Below are 5,626 nucleotides of genomic sequence, written 5' to 3'. Positions count from 1 at the left end.
CCCGCGGCCAAGCCCCGCCCGCACAGGTAGCCACCTGGCCCGCCGCCCGCGCTCACCTGCGCGGCCGCACCCACCCAAGCCGACTCCGCCCCGCGGGGAGAGAGGGCCGTCTGACCCACCTAGAGGAGGCGCCTCCGCTGGGAAGCGGTGCTCTCCAGGGGAGGGGGTGGAGCAGGTGCGGGGCGCGCTGCGCCAAGCCCTTCCCACAAAAGGGAAGTGGCATGGGACAGTCTATTTTCTTCTTCCCAGGGCAGGACTGCTAGTGCCCTGAGCGCCCAGGGTGGTTCCTGGCTTCAAACCTGAGCTCGAGCCCTAGCATGAACTGAGTAACTGGAGTCAAACAGGAAAGCGTTGGCGGTTCCCTAAACCCAAAGGCTCCGCGAGAGAAAATCGTGGCAGTCTCCCTTTAAAAAAAAAAAGGGGGGGGGGGGTTTAATTGTTATTGCCCACGAGTCGACTCATAGCGATCCTAGGCACAGAGCTCTGAACCCTGCTCTATCCTGACCCAGTCTATCTCTGACACACCTCCCCTCATTACTCCAGTTATTGTGTCAATCCATCTCATCCTTCCTCTCCTGCGCTATCCTTTGTTCAATACTCTTCTCCAGCACAATTCAAAGGCATCAATTCTCCTTCTGTCACCTTGATCATTGTCCAGCTCTCTAATGCACAGCAAGTAAATGCAAAGACCATGGCCAGATCAGGCTCACCTTAGTCTCTAGACCAACATCCTTGCACTTCAGCACTCTGGAGAGGTCCCTGACAACAGATTTTTCCCAATGCAATTTTTCTTTTGATTTCCTGACTGCTGGTGCCAAGAGTGATGATTGTAGAACCTGTTGTTGTTGTTGTTATGTGCTGTCGAGTCGTTTGCGACTCATAGCGACCCTATGCACAACAGCCCTAAACCCTGCTCTATCCTGTGCCAGTTGCATAAATTGTTAATAATCTCAATCTCTTCTCCATCTATCACAATGCTTCCAATTGGCCCAGTGGTGAGAATCTTCTTGATGTTGAGTTTTAAACCATATTGCAAACTATAGTCCTTAGCTCTCTGCAGCAGAAGTTTCAGGCCGTCCTCAGTTTTAGAAAGTAAAGTAGTATAGTTTTAAATGAGTCTTCCTCCAATTCTGATGCCACACTCCTCTTCATAAAGTGCAGACCTCTTGAATGATCTCTTCTGCAATATATATTGAAAAGGTATGGAGACAGGACACATCCCTGCAATCCTTTTCTGATTTTGAACCATGCAGTGTTTCCTTACTCTGTTCTGACGACTGCCGCCTGGTCCAAGTATAGATTTCGCATGAGCACAATCAGGTGTTCTGGGCTTCCCATTCTCCTCAAGGTTAGCCACAATTTGTTTGGATCCACGCAGTCAAATGTCTTTGCATAGTGAATGAAACACAGATAGACATTCCTCTGGTGCTCTCTGCTTTTGGCCATGATCCATCTGACATTGGCAATGATGTCCCCAGTGCATGGCCTCTTCTAGCTTGCATTTCTGATAGTTCTCTGTCGATGTGGGAAGACAAAGCAAAGTAGTATAATGAAATGTGCAAAAAAAAGTGGAAGGAGTATACAGAGTCACTGGACAAAAAGGAATTGGCCGACACAGAAGAATTTCATGAAACAATGAACGAGCAAGAGCCTGTGGTGATGGGTCAACATTGACTAGCACCCGACAATAGGAACAAAACGTGCTTTTAGGACATCATCTTGTCCAAAGCCTGGTTTTACTGTTTTCTGATGAGGAAACAGTACTGTTCAATTTGCACCTTCACTCATCCAGCATTGGCTGCATCTCTGTGTGTAACCCTGGTGGTGCAGCGATTAAGCACTCAGCCGATGGCCGGAAGGCCTATGATTTGGACCCACTAGCTGCCCTGTTGAGGCAGTCAGCTTCCCTAGAGATTGTTGTTGTTGTTGATTGCCTTCCAGTTGAGCACAACTCATAGTGACCGTATGAACAAAAGGCCTGAAGCCCCTCTACAACTATCGACATTTATCAAAGTTCATAGAGTTTCTGGAGGCAAGTTGCTTAGGAAGTGGATGCCACTCCAGAGATTATGGCCTCAGAAACCCAATGGTGCAGTTCTCTCAGTCCTACAGACTCCACAAGATCCTATAGGATTCACAAGAAAGCAATGGGTAGCAGGTTTACCAACTAGACCCTGAAAATATTTAGAAGAGGTCGTGGTACTAGGGATATTATAGCTAATGTTAGATGGATCTTGGCAGAAAGCAGAGAATACCAAAAGAATGTCTATCTGTGCTTCATTGGCTATGCAAAGGCTTTTGATTATGTGGATCACAACAAGCTGTGGCTGACTCTGAGAAGAATGGGAATCCCAGATCATTTGATTGCGCTAATGCGAAACCTTTGTATAATCAATGAAACACAGGTAGACATTCTTCTGGTATTCTCTGCTTTCAGCTAAGATCCATCTGACATCAGCTACAATATCCCTAGTACCACGACCCCTTCTAAACCCAGCCTGGACTTCTGGCAGTTCTCTGCTGATGTGCTGTTCCAGTCGTTTTTGGAAAATCTTCAGTAGAATCTTGCTTGCATGTGAAATCAATGATATTGTTCTGTAGTTTCCACACTCAGCTGGGTCACCCTTCTTTGGGATGGGAACAAATACAGATCTCTTCCAGTCAGTTGGCCAAGTGGTTGTTCTCCAGATTTCTTGGCACAACTTGGTGAGCACATCCAGGGCAGCATCTGGTAGCTGTGTTTCATTAATTATGCAAAGGCATTTGACTGTGTGGATCATAATAAACTGTGGCTGACTCTGAGAAGAATGGGAATCCCAGAACATTTAATCGTGCTAATGCGAAACCTATACTTGGATCAAGCGGCAGTCGTCAGAACAGAGCAGGACAACACTGCCTCAGAGAGTTGGACAATGACTAGGGAGGATAGAAGGAGAATTGACACCTTTGAGCTGTGGTACTGGAGAAGAGTATTGAATGCACCATGGACTGACAAGAAAACAAACAGATTAATCCTAGAGAAGGTTAAACCAGGCTACTCCTTGGAGGCAAGGATTCTGGGGCTTCCTCTGACATACTCTGGACATGTTGTAAAGAGAGACAGGCCCTTGGAGAGGGACATCATGCTTGGGAGGGTGGAGGGACAGCGCAGGAGGGGAAGACCCTCTATGAGGTGGATTGATTCAGTGACTGGGGTAATCGGGATGGGTGTGTCAGAGGCAATGCGATTGGCACAGGATAGAGCAGGGTTTAGGGCTGTTGTACATGGGGTCGCTATGACTTGCAAACGACTCGACGGCACATAACAACAACAACAACAAGGCGAAACCTATACTTGGACCAAGAGGCAGCCATCAGAACAGAGCAGGGAGACACTGGATGGTTCAAAATCAAGAAGGGGGTCCATCAGGGATATATTTTGTCTCCATACCTTTTCAATCTGTATGCAGAAGAGATAATCCGAAACACTGGGCTGTACGAGGAGGAATGTGGCATCAGGTTTGGTGGAAGAACCATCAACAACCTGCATTATGCAGATGACACAACCCTGCTTGCTGAAACTGAGGAGGACCTGAAGCGCTTGCTTCAGAAGGTCAAGGACTGCAGCCTCCTATATGGATTGAAGCTCAACATCAAGAAAACAAAGATTTTCACCACTGGGCCAATCGGCAGCATCAGTATGGATGGTGAAGAGATTGAGATAGTTAACAGTTTTAGTTTACTTGGTTCCACAGTCAACACTCTTGGTAGCAGAAGCCAGGAAATCAGGAGAGGAATTGCATTGGGAAAGTCATCTGTGAGAGACCTCTCAAGAGTACTGAAGAACAATGATGTCAGGCTGGAGACTAAGGTGCGCCTGATCCAGTCTTTGCAATTATGTGCTACGCTTCAGAGAGTTGGACAGTGAATACAGATGATAGAAAGAGAATTGATGCCTTTGAGCTGTGGTGCTGGAAAAGAGTGTTGACTATACCATGGACTGCTAGGAGAACAAACAGGTTTGTCCTGGAGAGGGTGAAGCCAGAATGTTCCCTGGAGTCAAGGATTCTGAAGCTTCGTCTGACATACTTTGGACATGTTGCAAGGAGGGACTGGTCCTTGGAGACGGACATCATGTTTGGGAGAGTGGAGGGACGGCGCAGGAGAGGAAGACCCTCGATGAGATGGATTGATTCTGTGAGTGGAGTGGTGGGAATAAGTGTGTTTGAGATGGCAAGGTTGGCACAGGATAGATAGGTGTTTAGGGCTCTTGCACATAGAGTCGCTATGAGTCGCAAGCAACTCAATGGCACATAAACAACAAGAGAGGGTCCGCACATATCCCAAAAGGGGGTGTTTCATTTCACAGGGGACACAGCTATTTTTTTTTAAAGTTACAAGATTCCTCTAAGTTCACACTAAAACTCACCACTAAAACCACATCTTTAGAATTCCACCCCTCGGCCTCTCCCTGTTTCTCCCCATTATAAAGTGTGCACGTTAAGCTTTATCTTTGCAGCATGATTGCTTCCCTTCAATTCCCTGGACTAGTACTCTAGCCAATTTTTAAGAGAAAGTCTCAAAGACTCCACTGGAAGGAAAATGTTTATCCCACCACTGCCCTGGAAACCCCACCACTGGGCCTGTGGACTTACATCACTGCCTCGTTCGCTCTTAAAATGTCCACGTTCCCAATGAGCATTGCTACATTGCTAGATTCGGTCATTAAGCCTCGCTGGCAACACTAACCCAATGGGGGAGGAAGGATCAGTCCAGGGTTAAGTGCCAATAAAAAGAAAAATCCACTTTTTAAATTACTCCACTAAAGAGATATATAAAAGTTTCACCCCCAAATAGTTTTAATTAAAAACAGAAGGCAGTTTATACGGAGGAACACTGTAGAAAGAAGAGTGAGAATGGTTGCACCATTAGAAGACATAATCAGTGCCTCTGAACTGCATGCATAGAAACAGCTGAATGGGGTGTGTGTGTGTGTGTGTGTGTGTGTGTGTGTGTGTGTAGTCGCAATAAGAAGAAAATTCAAAAATAACCCAGAAAACAAAAGACTTCTCAAGAAATAACACTGAGCATGATAAATACAGCTTGGCACAATGTTCAACTAAAATAAGTTTAAGACCCAAAAAGATGAGAGGGAAAACTAATCAGGAGACCATGGAGATGAAAAAGAAAAAAAGAGGGACAGAGGACAAGCAATGCATACGAAAGGGAGCAAAAGCCTTCCAAGAGCCCCACAAAGGACGGCCAGAGCCGTATCAACGGGTTTGAAAACAAGGGTACAGAAAAGGTTAGAAGCAGTAGAGGCTAACCCAGCTTGGCAATTTCCATTTCCAAGGCTCCCCACCTGTGCATTCTCCAGAACTTCTCAGATCACCCAGATTTAAACTAGAACTCAAATATTCACGGCCATCCAACCTCCTCGCGCATCTATGCTGGAGTCAAGAAAGCCCAAAGCCAAGAGCATGTTTATTTTCTTCCTACTGTTCTAGTCAGCCACCTGTCTGTCAATTTTGAGACCTAACCTGTATCTGACCCAAGTCATGGTCTTTTCAATCACCTTCTATGCATTGCAAAGCTGGATAACAAAAGTAAAGACAGAAGTATCGATGTGTTCCAACCAAATGGTGCT

The sequence above is a fragment of the Elephantulus edwardii genome, unplaced genomic scaffold, assembly GCF_000299155.1.
Source record: "Elephantulus edwardii isolate Elephantulus edwardi_28Jun2011 unplaced genomic scaffold, EleEdw1.0 scaffold00115, whole genome shotgun sequence".
Classification (NCBI taxonomy): Eukaryota; Metazoa; Chordata; class Mammalia; order Macroscelidea; family Macroscelididae; genus Elephantulus; species Elephantulus edwardii.
The sequence above is the reverse complement of the archived record's forward strand: the minus strand, read 5'-3'. Positions refer to the sequence as shown.